Raw genomic sequence first — 18,814 nt, forward strand, 5'->3', positions numbered from 1 at the left:
CCAGCTCCTCTTTGTACCTCTGGTAGAATTTGGCTGTGAATCTGTTTGGTCCTGGGTTTATTTTTTGGTTGGTAGGCTATTACTTACTGCCTCAGTTTCAGAACTAGTTATTGATCTATTCAGGAATTCAGCTTCTTCCTGGTTTAGTCTTGGGAGGGTGTATGTGTCCAGGAATTTATCCATTTCTTCTAGATTTTCTAGTTTATTTGCAAAGAGATGTTTATAGTGTTCTCTGATGGTAGTTTATATTTCTGTGGGATCAGTGGTGATGTCCCCTTTATCATTTTTTCATTGTGTCTATTTGATTTATCTCTCTTTTCTTCTTTATTAGTCTAACTAGCAGTCTATCTGTTTTTTCAAAAAAACAGCTCGTGGATTCATTTATTTTTTTGTGGAGTGTTTGTTGTGTCTCCCTCTCTTTCAATTCTGCTCTGATCTTCGTTATTTCTTATCTTCTGCCAGCTTTTGGATTAGTTTGCTCTTGCCTCTCTGGCTCTTTTCCTTTTTTAAATGGAGTCTTGCTCTATATCCCAGGCTGGCATGCAGTGGCGCGATCTTGGCTCACTGCAACCTCTGCCTCCTGGGTTCAAGCAGTTATCCTGCCTCAGCCTCCCAAAGCCTCCTACTGCCTCCCAAGTATCTGGGATTACATACACCCTCTACCACGCCTAGCTAATTTTTGTATTTTTAGTTGAAATGGGGTTTCACCATATTGGTCAGGCTGGTCAAACTCCTGACCTCAGGTGATCCACCTGCCTTAGCCTCCCAAAGCACTGAGATTACAGGCATGAGCCACCATGCCCGGCCCTCTTGTTCTTTTAATTGTGATGTTAGGGTGTTGATTTCAGATCTTTCTAGCTTTCTGATGTTGGCATTTAGTGCTATAAATTTCCCTCTTAACGCTGCTTTAGCTGAGTCCCAGAGATGTATGTTGTCTCTTTGTTCTCATTGGTTTCAAAGAACTTTGTGATTTCTGCCTTAATTTCATTATTTACACAGGAGTCATTCAGGAGTAGGTTGTTCCGTTTCCATGTAGTTGCATGGTTTTGAGTGAGTTTCTTAATCCTGAGTTCTAATTTGATTGCACTGTTGTCTGAGAGACTGTTTATTATGATTTCAGTTGTTTTGCATTTGCTGAGGAGTGTTATACTTCCAATTATGTGGTCGATTTTAGAATAAGTGCCATGTGGCACTGAAAAGAATGTACATTCTGTCGATTTGGGGTGGAGAGTTCTATAGATGTCTATTAGGTCCACTTGAACCAGAGCTGAGTTCAAGTCCTGAATATCCTTGTTAATTTTCTGTCTGGATGACCTGTCTAATATTGTCAGTGGGGTGTTAAAGTTTTGTACTATTGTGTGGGAGTCTAAGTCTCTTTGTAGGTCTCTAAGAACTTGTTTTATGAATCTGGGTGCTCCTGTGTTGGGTGTTGCGGGAAGTCAGGGACTCCGAATGGAGGGAATGGCTGAAGCCACGGCAGAAGAACATAAATTGTGAAGATTTCATGGACGTTTATTAGTTCCCCAAATTAATACTTTTGTAATTTCTTATGTCTGTATTTACTACAATCTCTGAGGATAAATTGTGAAGATTTCATGGACACTTAACACTTCCCCAGTCAATACCCTTGTGATTTCCTGTGCCTGTCTTTACTTGAATCTCCTAATCCTGTCATCTTCTTCATAAGCTGAGGAGGATGAATGTCACCTCAGGACCCTGTGATGATCGTGTCAACTGCACAAATTGTTTGTAGAGCATGTGTGTTTGAACAATATGAAATCTGGACATCTTAAAAAAAGAACAGGATAACAGCGATGTTCAGGGAACATCAGAGATAAGACTTCTGGCCGCTGGTGAGCCAGATGGAACAGAGCCATATTTTTCCTCTTTCAAAAGCAAATAGGAGAAATATCGCTGAATTATTTTTCTCAGCAAGGAGCATACCTGAGAAAGAGAATGCGCCCTGAGGTTAGGCCTATGAACGGCCCCCTCAAGGCGTGCCGTCTTTTGTGGTCGAAGCCAAAGGGATGAAATAAGCCCCAGTCTCCTGTAGCGCTCCCAGGCTTATTAGGACAAGGAAAATTCCTGCTTAATAAATTTTGGTCAGACAGGTTGTCTGCTCTCAAACCCTGTTTCCTGATAAGATGTTATCAACAACAATGCCTGCCTGAAACTTCATTAGCAATTTTAATTTCACCTCATCTTGTGGTCCTGTGATCTCGCCCTGCCTCCATTTGCCTTGTGATATTTTATTACCTTGTGAAGTATGTGATCTCTGTGACCCACACCCTGTTCGTGCACTCCCTCCCCTTTTGAAAATTGCTTATAAAAACTTGCTGGTTTTACACTCGGGGAACATCATGGATCCTGCTGACATGTGATGTCTCCCCTGGACATCCAGCTTTAAATTTCTCTCTCTTATGCTCTTTCCCTTTATTTCTCAAACCAGCCAAGACACTTAGGAAATAGGAAAGAACCCACGTAACCATCGGGAGCGGCTTCTTCTGATAGTTGGGTGCATATATATTTAGAATAGTTAGCTCTTGTTGTTTAATTGTTCCCTTTACCATTATGTAATGCCCTTCTTTGTCTTTTTTGGTCTTTGTTGGTTTAAAGTCTGTTTTGTCAGAGACTAGGATTGCAACCCCTGCTTTTTTTTTTTGCTTTCCATTTGCTTGGTAAATTGTCCTCCATCCCTTTATTTTGAGCCTATGTGTGTCTTTGCACGTGAGATGGGTCTCCTGAATACAGCATATTGATGGGACTTGACTCTTTATCCAATTTGCCAGTCTGTGTCTTTTACTTGGGGCATTTAGCCCATTTACATTTAAGGTTAGTATTGATATGTGTGAATTTGGTCCTGTCATCACGATGCTGCTGGTTATTTTGCACACTAGTTGATGCAGTTTCTTCATAGTGCCATTGGTCTTTATATTTTGCTGTGTTTTTGCAGTGGCCGGTACTGGTTTTTCCTCTCCATATTCAGTGCTTCTTTCAGGAGCTCTTGCAAGGCGGGCCTTGTGGTAACAAAATCCGTCCGCATTTGCTTGCTGGCAAGAATTTTATTCCTCCTTTGCTTAAGAAGCTTAGTTTGGCTGGATATGAAATTCTGGGTTGAAAATTCTTTTCTTTAAGTGTTGAATATTGGCCCTTAGTCTCTTCTGGCTTCTAGAGATTCTGCTGAGAGGTCCACTGTTAGTCTGATGGGCTTCCCTTTGTAGGTGACCTGGCCTTTCTCTCTGGCTGCCTTAATACTTTTTCCTTCATTTCAACCTTGGAGAATCTGATGATTATGTGTCTGGGAGTTGATCTTCTCATGGAGTATCTTAGTGGTCATCTCTGTATTTTCTGAATTTGCATGTTGGCCTATCTTGCTAGGTTGGGGAAGTTCTCCTGGGTAATATCCTGAAATGTGTTTTCCAGCTTGTTTCCATTCTCTCTGTCTCCTTCAGGTACTCCAAGCAAATATAGGTTCAGTCTTTTTATGAAGCTGCATATTTCTTGGAGGCTTTGTCCAATCCTTTTCTTTCTTTTATCTCTAGTCTTATCTGCATGCCTTATTTCAGCAAGGTAGTCTTCAAACTCTGATATCATTTCTTTTGCTTGTTTATCTATTGATACTTGCATATGCTTCACAAAGTTCTTGTGCTATATTTTTCAGCTTAATCAGGTCATTTATGTTCCTCTCTAAATTGGTTATTCTAACTAGCAGCTCCTCTAACCTTTTTTCAAGGTTCTTAGCTTCTTTGTATTGGGTTAGAACATGTTCCTTTAGCTCAATGTAGTTTTTTATTACCCATCTTCTGAAGCCTACTTCTGTCAATTTGTCCAATTCATCCTCCGTTCAGTTCTGTGCCCTCGCTGGAGCAACACTGCGATCATGTGGAGGAGAAGAGGCACTCTGGCCTTTTGGGTTTTCAGGATTTTTTTGTTGATTCTTTCTCATCTTTGAGAGTTTGTCTAGTTTTGATCTTTGAGTCTGCTAACCCTGGGATGGGGTTTTCGTGGAGGTCTTTATTGTTGTTGATGCTGTTGTTGCTTTCTGTTTGTTTTTCCTCCAATGGTCAGGTCCCTTTTCTGTAGGGCTGCTGTAGTTTGCTTGGGGTTCACTTCAGGCCCTATTCATCTGGTTTGCTTCTGTGCCTGGAGATGTCACTCAAGGAGGCTGGAGAACAGCCAAGATGGGTGTCTTCTCCTTCTTCTGGAGTCTCTGACCTTGAGGGGCACCAACCTGATGCCATAGCATCATTCCTGTATGGGATGTCTGAAAACCCCTGTGGGAGGGTCTCACCCTGTTGGGTAGCCCAGGGAACAGGACCTGTTTAATGAAGCACTTTGTCCCTTGGTGGAGGAGGAAAGGGCCTTTCCCTTTCCCTGGGAGGAAACCCACTCATCTGGGCTGCCCAGATTTCTCAGAACTACCGGGAGGGAGGGATGGCTGCAGGTTCCCCCTAGGGGCTCAGGCCCAAAGAGATTCAGGTTTTGTCCCTGAGCCTGTGGCTGGAGTTACTGGAGTTTCTGCAGGGAAGCCCTGCACAGTGAGGAAAGATGATTCATGGTTAGGCCTGAAGAGGCACTCTGGTTGCAGTCTGCCGTAGCCAATGTGTTGGACTGTGGGGACATGTCTTGAGACCAAGTCGTCCAGCTTCCATGTCTCCAGCAGGGGAAAAGCACAGCATGGAGCTATAGAGATAGATGCCGCCCTTCCCCTGTGCAGAGGGCTTAGGGTGTTAGGCAGTTGTGAGTCCCAGCTCTGGCTGCTGCCGCTCCCCCAAGGAGCTCAGATGGCTTAGACAGCAGGCAGCTGTAGCTGTGGTGCTGGTCACCCCTCCCCACCGGGAGCTCAGTAGGCTTAAGCAGATTCCAGTTGAGAGGCTGTTGAGAATCTGTGCAGCTCTGAGGTTGGCATGCTAGACCCTGGTGGTGTGGGCTTGTGAGTGGGATCTTCTGATCCATGGGTTGCACGGTTACATTAAAAAAGCATGGTTTCTCCAGCTGGGTAGCACGTTCACTTACCACCTGCTTTGGCTGGGGGGTGGGGACTTCCCTACCCCGTGTGGCTCTCAGGTGGGTCACCACACCACACTGCTCTTCCTTCCTGTCTGTGGAACATGCCAGTCTCCTAGCCAGTGCTGATGAGAGAACCTGGATACCTGCTGGAAGTAGTGAAACCCTCATCCCAGAGGGTCCTGAGTCCCAAGTTAATGTGCCCCTCTCAGTCTATGGTTGCTATTCTTATGTATTCCTCTGTTGCTGTTAATTGAAGGAGGGGCATGTGGATCTCCTCCTGAGTCATAATTTATTTTATTTTATTATTATTATTTTTATTATTATATTTTGAAACAGCGTCTTACTCTGTTGCATGGGCTGTAGTGTAGTGGCACAATCTTGGCTCACTGCGACCTTGGCTTCCTAGGTTTGTGATTCTCCTGCCTCAGCCTCCCAAGTAGCTGGGTCTACAAGCATGTGCCCCCATGCCTGGCAAATTTTTGTATTTTTAGTAGAGAAAAGATTTCATCATGTTGGCCAGGCTCATCTCAAACTCCTGACTTCAAGCGATCTGCCTGCCTCAGCCTCCCAAAGTGCTGAGATTACAGGTGTGAGACACCGTGCTTGGCCTTATTTATTTATTTATTTATTTATTTATTATTTCACTTTGATGAGTATCTTACAATTTTTAATTTCATTTTATTATAATTTTTAAATTTATTTTTTATTTCAATAGTTTTTAAGGAGCAAGTGGTGTTTGCTTACATGAATAACTTCTTTAGTGATTATTTCTGAGATTTTGGTGCATCCATCACTGGAGCAGTGTACACTGTACCTAATGTGTAGTCTTTTATCTCTCGCCCCCATCATACCCTTTCCCCCAAATCCCTAAAGTCCATTGTATCATTCTTATGCCTTTGTGACCTCACAGCTTAGCTCCCACTTATGAATGAGAACATATGATGTTTAGTTTTCCTTTCCTGAGTTACTTCACTGAGAGTAATGGTCTCCAATTCCATCCAGGTTACTGCAAATGCCATTATTTTGTTCTTTTTTAGGGCTGAATAGTATTCCATTATATACATATCTCTCACATTTTCTTTATTCACTTGTTAATTGATGGGCATTTGGACTGGTTCCATATTTTTGCAGTTGCGAATTGTGCTGCTGTAGACATACATGTGCAAGTGTCTTTTTCATATAATGACACTTCTTTTCCTCTGGGTAGATACCCAGTAGTGGGATTGCTGGATCCAATGGTAGTTTTACTTTTAGTTCTTTAAGGAATCTCCACACTCTTTTCCATGGTGGTTGTACTAGTTTACATTCCCATTGGCAGTGTAGAAGTGCTTCCTTTTCACCGCATCTTGCCAACATCTATTTTTTTTTGATTTTTTGATTATATTATGACCTTTCTTGCAGGAGTAAGGTATTATCACATTGTGGTTTTGATTTACATTCCCCTGATAACTAGTGATGTTGAGCATTTTTCCTTATGCTTGTTGGCCATTTCTGTATCTTCTTTTGAGAATTGTCTATTCATGTGCTTAGCCCACTTTTTGATGGGATTGCTTATTTTTTTTTGTTGCTCATTTGTTTGAGTTCTTTGTAGATTTTGGATCTTAGTCCTTTGTTGGATATATAGATTGTAGAAGATTTTTTCCCATTCTGTGGGTTGTTAACTTTGGTGATTATTTCTTCTGCTCTGCAGAAGCTTTTTAGTTTAATTTGGTTCTACTTGTAAATTTTTGCTTTTTTTGCAATTGCTTTTGAGGACTTAGCCATTAATTGTTTGCTAAGGCTGATGTCCAGAAGGCTATGTCCTCAGTTTTCTTCTAGGATTTTTATAGTTTTAGGTCTTAGATTTAAATCTTTAATCCATGTTGAGTTAATTTTTGTATATGGAGAGGTAGAGGCCCACTTTAATTATTCTGCATATGACTAGCCAATTATCCCAGCACCATTTATTGACTAGAGAGTCCTTTTCCTGTTGCTTATTTTTGTTGAATTTGTGGAAGATCAGATGGTTTTAGGTGTGTAGTTTTATTTCTGGGCTCTCTATTCTCTTCCATTAGTCTATGTGTTTGTTTTTATACCAGTACCATGCTGTTTTGGTTACTGTAGCCTTGTAGTATAGTTTCAAGTTAGGTAATGTGATGCTTTTGTCTTTGCTCTTTTCTGCATAGGATTGCTTTGGCTATTTGAGCTCTTTTTGGTTCCATATGAATTTTAGAATAGTTCTTCTAATTCTGTGAAATATCACATTGGTAGTTTGATAAGAATAGCATCAAATCTGTAGATTTCTTTGGGCAGTATGGCTATGTTAACTATATTGACTCTTCCACTCCATGAGCATGAAATATTTCACCATTTGTTTGTGTCATCAGTGACTTCTTTCAGCAGTCTTTTGTAATTTTTATTGTAGAAATCTTTCACCTCCTTGGTTAGATGTATTCCTAGGTATTTTATTTCCTGTGGCAATTATAAATAGAACTGCCTTCTTGATATAGCTCTCAGATTTAACATGATTGGTGTATAAAAATGCTACTGAATTTGTGCATTGATTTTGTGTCCTGAAGCTTTACTGAAGTCATTTATCAGTTCTAGGAGCCTTTTGGTGGAGTCTTTAGGGTTTCGTAGGTATAGAATTGTATCACCAACAAAGAGAGATGATTTGACTTCTTCTTCTCCTATTTGGATGCCTTTTATTTCTTTCTTTTGCCCGCTATAATTTTATATCCTAAAGACAATTTGTTTTGGAAGTGTCTTTTTAATTTAGTACATTGCAGAATACCAAGGAGGAGATAAAAGAGCTCCCAGTCTCAAGAAACTTAGTTGTGCAATTATTAAGATGTTCAAATTTAAAACAATACAAAGAAAAAATAGTGAACTGCAACAAAAAGAAGACAACCTTTGGATTCAGCATTCCTAGATTTCCCAGCTTCTCCATTTAGTAGCCATAATCTCTGGAAGTAACTTAACCTCTGAGCTTCAGTTTTCTTATCTATAACGTGGAAATTTTAACAATACCAAATGGAGGTAATGAGGGTTAGGAGGTAACATCTAAATCATTTATTCACATGAGAGTTTATATAATAATTAATAGCAGAATACAGGATACAGACAAATAATATTCTAGAATTGTATGGGAATGATTACTTATGCTATAGTGGTTTGACAGGATTTTGAAAAGTGTGGAATAATGAAGGAGCTAGTCCAATTATGGAGAATAATGTGAACAACATTTTGGAGCATTATTTATCTAATGTAATAAAAAATGCAACCTTGTCCAAAGTAGGTTTGTTTAGGGAGCTGAGCAAGATAAGCCTGACAAAATGAAGAGAATTTGAATGGCTGGATGGCTGTCTATTTAAGGAGGACAAAACCAAGATGAGCTTTTAGGCTGTATTATGCAGGGAGACTTGGACATGATTCATACTTAGCCCCATACATCTGTTTCCTGTCTCTATATTTTTGTCTTTTCTAGAATGTCATCTAAGTAAAATTATACACTATTAGCCTCTTGAATCTGGTTTCTTTCACTTGTCATAATTCATTTGAGATTCACAGACATGGTTGTATGTATTAGTAGTTTGTTCCTTTTTATTGCCGAAGAATATTTTATTGTATGACTGTATCACAGTGTGTTTATTTATCAGTTGCAAACATTTGGAATGTTGCCATGTTTTGGCAATTATGAATCAACATTTGTTTAAAGACTTTTACATGAATATTCAGTCTTCTTTTCTCCTGGGTGACTGCTTAGAAATGGGATTGCTGGGTCATATGGTACGCTTATTTTTATAAGAAATGGTCATACTGTTTTTCAAAATGGCTATAATACTTTGCGTTCTCTTCAGCAACGTATGAGAACTCATCCATATGTCATTTTATTTACTTGTTTTAAAAAGTGATCTTCATTTTTTAGGACAGTTTTATGTTTACAGAAAAATTGCCAAGATAGTAAAAAGTTCCCATGTGCCCCACACTGAATTTCCCCTGCTGTGAACATCTTAATATTATATTACATAATTTTCACAATTCATGAAGCAATATTTATTCCAGCACTGAACCAACATTTTTCCAATATTGAATATATTTTAATATTGAACTGACATTATTATTAACGTAAGTCCATTCTTTATTCAGATTTCCTTAGTTTTAACCTAATGTTCTTTTATTGTTCCCAGATGCCATCCAGGATCCCACATTACACTTAGTCATCATATTGTTTTAGGTTGCTCTCAGCTGTGACAGTTTTTCAGACTTTCCTTGTTTTTGACGACCTTGACTGCTTTGAGGATTACAGTCAAGTATTTTGCAGAATATCCCTCAATTGGGATTTGTCTGATGTTTTTCTCATTGTTACACTGGGGTTATGGGTTTTGGGGAGGAAAACCACAGAGGTAAAGGGCGATTTTTGTGTCATAACAAGGGTACCTATTATGATTTAAGCATGATTTACCACTGTTCCTGTTGACTGTGACCACTTGGCTGAGGTAGTATGTGTCACATTCCTCCATTATAAAGTTACCTTTTGCCTCCCCTTAACTCTATATGTGATTTAAAAAAAAAAAAACTATTTTTAATTGACAAATAATAATTATGTATATTTATGGGGTACATTATGATATGATATTTTGATATATGATATTTTGATATATGCATACAAGGTGGAATAATTAAATTAATCTAATTAACATATCATTACTTCAGTTACCCATTTTTGTGGTGAGATATTTGAAATGTACTCTCTTAGCAATTTTGAAATATACAATACATTAACTGTAGTCACTATGCTGTGCAATAGATTGCAAAAACTTGTTCCTCTTGTCAAACTGAAACTTTTTCTTTGACCAACATCTCTCCATTCCCGCCATCCCACCATCAGTCTCCATTACCACAATGCTACTCTCTACTTCTATGAGTTCAACTTTTTTAGTTTTCACATATAAGTGAGACCATGAGGTGTTTGTCTTTTTGTGCCTGTGCCTGGCTTATTTCACTTAGCATAATGTCTTCCAAGTTTATCCATGTTGTTGAAAATGACAGAATTTTCTTTTTTTCTTTGTGTTTAAAAAAGGCTGGCTAATATTTCATGGCATGTTTAAAAAAATACATGTATCCATTGGTGAATGCTTAAGTTGATTCCATATCTTGGCCATTGTGAATAATGAGTCAATGAATATGGAAGTGGAGGTTTCTCTTCAACATATATATCCATATTTCCTTTGGATATATACTGAGAAGTGGGATTGCTGGGTCACATGGCAGTTCTATTTTTAGTTTTTTGAGGAGCCTTCATACTGTTTTCCATAATGGCTGTACTATTTTACATTCCCACAACAGTGCACAAGAGTTACCTTTCCTTTACAGTCTCATCAACACTTGTCTTTCATCTTTTTTTTTTTTTTTTTTTTTTTATGATAGCCATTCTAACAGGCATAAGGTAATATCACATTGTGGCTTCCATTTTCATTTTCCTAATGGTTAGTGATGTCGAGCATTTATTCATGAACCTGTTAGCTATTTGTAAGTCTTCTTTTGACCAATGTCTATTCAGGTCCTTTGCCCATTTTTATAGCAGGGTGTTTTTTTGCTATTGAGTTTAGTTCCTTATACATTGTGTTAGGCCATTCTTATATTACTCTAAAGAAATACCTGAGGCTAGGTAATTTATTTTAAAAAAAGAGGTTTAATTGGCTTATGGTTCTGCGGGTTGTACAGGAAGTGTGGTATTGGCATCTCCTTCTGGTAAGGGCCTCAGGGAGCTTACAATCTTGGCAGAAGGTGATGGGAAGCCAGCATGTCACATGGTGAGAGTAGGAGCAAAAGAGAAGGCGGGAGGTGCCATACTCTTTTAAACAACCAGATCTTGCATGAACTTTGAGTGAGAACTCTCTCATCACCAAGGGAATAGAACTAAGCCATTCATGAGGATCCATCCTCATGATCCAAACACCTCCCACCAGGCCCCACCTCCACCACTAGGGATTACTTTTCAACATGAGATTTGGAGCATACAAACATTGAAACCATATCATATATTCTGGATAGTAACCGCTTATCAGATGTATGGTTTGCAAATATTTTCTCCCATGCCATGTATTGTCTCTTCACTCTGCTAATTGTTTCCTTTGCTGTGCAGGAGCTTTTTAGAGTGATGCAATCCACTTGTCTCTTTTTGCTTTTGTTGCATATACTTTTGGGGGTATATCCAAAATATTGTCCAGACCAATGTCATGGGGCTTTTCCCTTATGTTTTTCAGTAGTTTAGTGAAACTACTAAGTTTCAGGTCTTAATTTGCCTTTAATCCTTTTTGAGTTGATTTTTGTATGTGGTGAAAATAAGGATCCAATTTCATTCATCTGCATGTGGCTATCCAATTTTCCCCACATCATTTATTGAAGAAGATGTCCTTTGCTTATTGACTCTTCTTGGCACCTTTATTAAAACTCAATTGTCCATGAATATTTGGGGTTATTTCTGAACTCTATCCTGTTTGACTGGTTTTGTGTCTGTTTTTATGGCAGTACTGTACTGTTTTGATTACTGTAACTTTGCAATATATTTTGCAGTTAGGTACTGTGATGTCTCCAGCTTTTTTCTTTTTGGTCAAGACAGGTTTGGCTATTCAGGGTCTTTTGTGTTTCCATACAAATTTTAGGGTTGTTTTTTCTATTTCTGTAAAGAATGATATTGGAATTTTGATAGGGATTACACTGATTCTGTAGATTGCTTTGGATATTATGAACATCCTAACAGTATTAATTCTTTCAATTCATAATCATGCCTTCCCATTTACTTCTGTTTTCTTCAGTTCCTTTCATCAATGCTTTATAGTTATCAATATATAGATCTTCGCGTCTGTGGTTAAATTTATACGAGGTATTTTGTTCTTTTGTTGATATTTTTAATGAGATTGTTTTATTAATTTCTTGTTCAGATAGTTTGTTGTTAGTGTTGAAATGCTATTGATTTTTGTATGTTGGTTTTGTATTCTGCAAATTTACTGAATTTGTCAGTTATAATGGTTTTTATTTGGTGAAGTCTTTGAGATTTTCTATATATAAGATCATACTATCTGTGAACAGGGACAATTTAACTACTTCCTTCCAATTTGGATGTTTTTTATTTCTTTTTCATGCCAAATTGCACAGGCTTGGACTTCCAGTAAAATGTTGAAAAGAAGTAGTGAGATTGAGCATTCCTGTCTTGTTCTAGATCTTAGAGGAAATGCTTTAAACTTTTCACTGTTGCAAATGTTAACTGTGGACTTGTCATTTAAGGCCTTTATTGTGTTGTGGTACATTTCTTCTCTGCCAAAGTTGTTGAGAGTTTTTATTATGAAATGAATTTGAATTTCATCAAATTCTTTTTCTATATCTATTGAGATCATATAATTTTTGTTCTTCATTCTGTTAATAAAATCAGAAATAAAAGAGAAGACATCACAACTGATACTACAGAAATGCAAAGGGTCCTTTGGGAGGCTGAGGCAGGCAGATGACCTGAGGTCAGGAGTTTGAAACCAGCCTGGCCAACGTGGTGAAACCCTGTCTCTGCTGAAAACTACAAAAATTAGCTGAGTGTGGTGGTGAGCACCTGTAATCCCAGCTACTCGAGAGGCTGAGGCAGGAGAAGTGCTTGAACCCAGGAGGCGGAGGTTGCAGTGAGCCAAGATCATGTCATTGCACTCCAGCCTGGGTGACAGAGCAAAACTCTCTCTCCAAAAAAAAAAAAAAAAAAAAAAAGAAATACAAAAGGTCACAGGAAACTACCATGAGCAGTTATACCCCAATAAATTGGATAACTTAAAAGAAATGGGTAAATTCCTAGATACATACAACCTGCCAAGACTGAATCATGAAGAAATAGAAAATCTGAATAGACCAGTAATAGACAAATAGATTCAATCAGTAATAAAAAGCGTCCCGTTAAAGAAAAGCCCAGGACTGATTGGCTTCACAGCTGAATTCTACCAAACATTTAAAAACGTACTAATACTAATCCTTTTCAAACTCTTCCAAAAAAACTGAAGAGAAAGGAATGTTTTCAAATTCATTTTATGAGACCAGCATTACCCTGATATTAAAACTGGACACAGACACTACAAGAAAAGAAAGTTACAGACCAATGTCCCTGATGAACATAGATGCAAAAATACTCAACAAAATACTGGCAATGAGAATTCAACAGCACATTAAAAAGATCATTCACTATGGTCAAGTGGGATTTATCCCTGGATTCAAAGCTACTGCAACATATGCAAGTCAATAAATGTGATACTCTATATGTGGTTTTGATTTCATCCCCCCCTTCTCAATCATTTTCTCTGTCCTATATCATAAATGTTTTTTTCTATATAGTCTTACCATCAGCCTTGAAACATGCTTCAGAAAAATTATCTTTTTGCTTTTAAAGCTTGTCGATTCATTCTAATCCAATAAACTTAAAAAACAACAGAATTTGGGTGACTTGGACTGAACTGATTGGGGTGGGGCACAGGAATTGGTATCCTTTAAACAGTCCTCACATTTGCTCTGCCCCTGGATACCCCCTTACCTGATGAAATCCTGTTTACCCTTCAGGACTCATCTGCATATCGTTTCCTCAAAGACATCTTCCTGAAGACTTTGATCTAAATCAAGTGCCCTCATAGCTCCCTGTTTGCTTTCTTAGAGCATTGATCTTATCCCTAATTCAGAGTTTCTGACCCTCAGCACCACTGACATTTTGGGCTGGATATAACTTTGTTGTGGGGACCTGTCCTGTGCCTTGTGGGACGTTTTGCAGCATCCCTGGACTCTGCTCACTGGATGCCAGAAGCACCTCATCCCCAGATATGGCAACAGAAACTGTCTCCAAACATCATCAAATGGCCCCAGGAGGGAACCCCTACCCCTCGTTCCATTAGAACCACTGCTCTGACTCACGGTTATTTTACGTGTAGTCTGTCTCTCCCCCCATACTGTAAACTCCAGCAGGGTGCTTGCTTTGGCAACACATACATACCAAAATTGGAATGATACAGAGATTAGCATGGCCCCTGTGCAAGGATGACACACATTTGTGCAGCGTTCTATTAAAAACAAAAAACAAAAAACAAAAAAAACCATCAGAAGAGCTTTCTTCTCTCCTAGATTCCCAAGGACGTACCCCAATGCCTAGGCACATCTCAGATGCTGGACAAGAATTTGTTGAATAAATGAATGAATGAGATGGCTAAGCCAGGATTTCAGAGCTCTAATGAGGGTGAAGGCCATAGATGTCAATAGCGGAGAAGAAAAGGAAGGAATACATCTGAGCCACATTTGGAGAGCAGAAATTAAATTTTATGGGAACACAGTCACATCCATTCATTTGCATATAATCTATGGCTGCTTTCTGTGTTACAGAAGGCAGAGTTGAGTAGTTGCAACAGAGACCACATGGCTCACGAAGCTTTAGATATTTACTGTTGGACCCTTCACAAAGAGGTTGTTGACCCCCTTTTTAGAGATTGTGTTTAGAATATAAATCCTAAGTAAACTATTATGAAAGTAGCTACATTACTTTATTATTTGCAAAACAGATTTCCATTTTTAAAAATTTTACCATTGCCCTATTTCTCACACACATGAGAAATCTGTATGCACAAAAATGCACAAACATGCATTGTAGAGACGTTCTTTCCTGATAAATATTTTATCCTGTTACTGGATTTTTTTTTTTTTTTGAGGGAATTTGAATGCACTGCACTCCTCTTTTCCTAGAAGGTCAGAACTACTTCGTCTTTCTTTTTTTTTTTTAAATTTCAATCTTGTAGTTTTCTAAAGATTTTGTTGGGAACAAGGGAAAATTAAGAAAAAAGGTCTCAGTCCTCTGTGTAAAAAACTATTTTTTTATAGCTTTTGTCACGCTAAAGACACAAATCTGTTTTTTTTGTGGTTGCTGACAGAATATATAAATTCTGTCTTGAAGATCGTGTGAAGCTTTTATAGTTCATTCGCTGATTCCTTCAACAAGCATTAAGAAATGGCTTCTGAGCACTAGTGCCTGCGAATGCAGAGCTGCATAATATTTGCCGGTAGCCTACCAGCAGCGACAGACAGGAAGCAATTACCTGGAAGACAGCCTTGTTTGTGCTAAAATAAAGTGAAAATGGGAGTGCAGGGAAGGTACAACCAAGGCTGCTTTACAGAATGGAAGGAAGCATAGGCTTTGTATCTTAAATTATACTTTTACTTGTTGTTAATAGATACTAAGGCGCCAGTATCCTTGGTTACAAGAAGTTTTACCCCCAAATCTAAAACTCAAATGTAGCATCACCTGTAAGAATCATGTTTAATTTAATTATTTTCCACCAATCCTCTCCTGATTAGCATGAAATATAAGAATCAAGTTTTATTTGATCATTTCCTGAAAATCCTCTCCTGTTGCTGTTAGCACAGGTGATGTCCCTTAGGATTGAGCTCTGCGTGCAACATGGAACATCTGGGTGCTCAGGAGAAGACTATGGGACTCAGTACAGTTCTGGAGAATCAAGGGTGCCTGCATCTGAGTTCACATATAACTAAGGAAGGGTACCTGAGGTTGGTTTCCTTTACTAAGTATCTCTTAGGTTCCAGCCCGCTGAGCTGGCATCTTTTCCCAGACAGTATTATTTTCATGGGGAGTGAAATAAGGTCTGAAGCAGTGTTTCTGTCCTTGAATGTTGCTGTGTATTAGAATTACCTAGCGAGCTTTGAGTCCCGATACCAGGCTACTTCCCAGACAAATTACAGTACAACATGGTATCTGAGGGCAGGACCCAGACAGCTGTAGTTTTTAAGCTCCTTAAGTGACTCCAATGTGCAGCCAAGTTTGAAATGGCTGCTGTAAATCAACAACTCTGAAATGTTAGCTTGCCTTAGAAGTTCCCACCGGGCCTGTGAAACAGATTGCTGGGCTCCAGCCCCAGAGTTTCTGATCCAGTGGGTGTGGGGCAGCTGGGGGATTTGCATTTCTAATAAATTCCCATGCGATGCTGATGTGCTGGTCTGAGGACAACACTTTGAGAACCACTGCTTTAAATTGAAGTAATGAGAAGGAATGGTTGTAGGAGAATAGTGGTTCATCCTATTCCTTCACTAAGTTGGTCCAGTCTGCTTTTTGAAGAAGAAGAGTGGAGAGGGTCAGACTGGAGATGTTACTGCAGTAGTTACTTTGTGCTTTTAAGACATTCTTGGAATGATATATAACCCATCTTTAGAATGCCCTTGCCCTACTTGGGAAAACACAGTACTTTTCAGGGTCTCTCACTTTGCCTCTCTCACTCCCCCTTTCTCTCTCTCTCTCTCTCTCTCTCTCTCCCCCCTTCTTAGAAAAGGCTTGAGAAGGGAACTTTGTTAAAATACTAAAGAGCATCTAAGGGAATCAGTTGCATTCAAAACACTTTTAATGTTAGAGGAAATTTGACATGTGAAAAGGTTTTTGTAAAAAGCAATCTTAAATGATGTAGGTATTTCTGATGAATTTTTTTTTTTTGGCCCTGTAGGAAAAACTTGTAGCTAATAGCAGAAAGACCCATTCCACATGAAATAACAGTGAGTTCAAAAGTAATAGTAAATACAACACAAATAATTAAACATATTTTAACTGTCTATATTGACATCAGCAAAGAGCACCATGCCCACACCTTAATTACCTTAAGCATTTATGAAGCAGTTTCATGCCACCCCAAATTCATTTCTCCTTCAGCCCACCTCTTATGTGATGTAAAACCAGACATTTATATCACATTCTAAATACCCTTTCAAGCACTTCATATTCAACTGAGGGAATACTCTTCTTGCTAGTCATGATTATTTAGCATCTTCTATTTATATATGCCATTTAATGAGTGAAAATTTCCCAGTGGCTGTGAAATTCTAGAAAGTAAATCAGAACAGAGGACACATTGACCAGTAGATAATTACAGGCCCTGGAGGATTGATAACAACACATATTTTAGGAAGGAAGTGGTGAAGTCAATTAGGCAAAATCTACGGAAGTGAAATGGCGAGCTGTCCAGTGTGCTCTGAATTTTGAGTCCTTATCCTCTGAAAACCCAGGAGCTCTTTGATATGATGTTTTCCTTTTCCTTATTTATAGAAATACTTTATCTTTTAAGAGCATTATTAGGTTCACAGCAAAAGCAAGAGGAAGGTACAGAGATTTCACACGTATCCTTTGTCCCCATACAAGCACAGCCTCCCCCATTACCAACACCCCCCACCAGAGTGGCACGCTGGTAACAATCCATGAGCGAACATTGACACATCATTGTCCCCCAAAGTCCATAGTTTACATTAGGTTTCCCTCTTGGTATTTCACATCCTATGGGTTTGAACAAATGTATAAAGATGTGTATCCACCATTGTAGTATCATACAGAATATTTACCCTTTCTACGAACCCTCTGTGTTCTGCCTATTCATCCCTCCCTTTCCTAAAAACCCTGACAATCACTGATTTTTCTTTTTTTTTTTGAGACGGAGTTTCGCTCTTGTTGCCCAGGCTGGAGTGCAATGGTATGATCTCAGCTCACCGTAACCTCTGCCTCCCAGGTTCAAGCGATTCTCCTGCCTCAGCCTCCCTAGCAGCTGGGATTAGAGGCATGTGCCACCATGCCCAGCTAATTTTGTATTTTTAGTAGAGACAGGGTTTCTCCATGTTGGTCACGCTGGTCTCAAACTCCCGACCTTAGGTAATCCACCCGCCTTGGCCTCCTAAAGTACTGGGATTATAGGCGTGAGCCACTGCGCCTGGCCCTGACAATCACTGATCTTTTTACTGTCTCCATAGTTTTGCCTTTTCCATACTGTCATCTAGTTGGAATAATACAGTGCGCGTTGCCTTTGCAGATTGGCTTCTTTTCCTTAGTAATAGGCATTTAAGTTCCTGCCATGTCTTTCCACAGCTTGATAGCTCATTCTTTTTAGGGCTGAATCATATTCCATCATCTAAATGTACTTCCTTTCATTTTTTTTAGTCCTTCAAATGATTAATCTTTCTTTCCACTCTCTTTTGCCTGTTTATACAATCCAAGGACACTTAAAAACTCCTTGCTATAAGAGATTATTCTTGTATGACTAAGAGTTTATAAATGATCCAGAGTTGTAGAAAGCAATCTGTTTTAAGAAGTAGAAAGAAGGAGCAGAAAGAAGACATGCTTTGGAGTTGCCTTTTAGCAGTTCTGGCAGGTTGAATGTGAAAGCTAACATAGCCCCTTGCAAGGCTCTCATGACTACTAACAGGGAAAATACAGAAGCGAGTCTGCTACTGAGTGGGTTCTCAGTCCGTAAATGTTGTTTCCTTCACTTTCAATTACTTGAAGAGTTTATTTCCTTTAGCAAGTATTTACTTAGAGACTTCTGTGTGGCATGTTTTGGGACTACAGAGATGTGAAAGAGTTCCTTCTTCTGGAGGACTTCATAGTGTAAAAGAAAGGTAGAAAAATAAACAGGCGGCCAGGGACGATGGCTCACGCCTGTAATCCCAGCACTTTGGGAGGCTGAGGCGAGTGGATCACAAAGTCAGGAGATCGAGATCAGCCTGACTAACATGATGAAACCCCATCTCCACTAAAAATACAAAAATTAGCCGGGCATGGTGGCATGTGCCTGTAGTCTCAGCTACTTGGGAAGCTGAGGCAGGAGAATTGTTTGAACCCAAGATGTGGAGGTTGCAGTGAGCTGAGATTGCGCCACTGCACTCCAGCCTGGTGACAGAATGAGACTCTGTCTCAAAAAAAACAAAAAAACAAAAAAACAAAACAAAAAAAAAAACTTACACTGATTGAAAAACTTATTGTAACATTAGA

General features: G+C 39.1%; 1 pseudogene; it reads left to right on the top strand.

The window, feature by feature from the left end:
• Positions 1 to 13,978: 13,978 nt before the first annotated feature.
• Positions 13,979 to 14,077, top strand: LOC112611732 (annotated as a pseudogene).
• The last annotated feature ends 4,737 nt before the right edge of the window (positions 14,078 to 18,814 follow it).

The sequence above is a fragment of the Theropithecus gelada genome, chromosome 18 (assembly GCF_003255815.1).
Source record: "Theropithecus gelada isolate Dixy chromosome 18, Tgel_1.0, whole genome shotgun sequence".
Taxonomy (NCBI): Eukaryota; Metazoa; Chordata; class Mammalia; order Primates; family Cercopithecidae; genus Theropithecus; species Theropithecus gelada.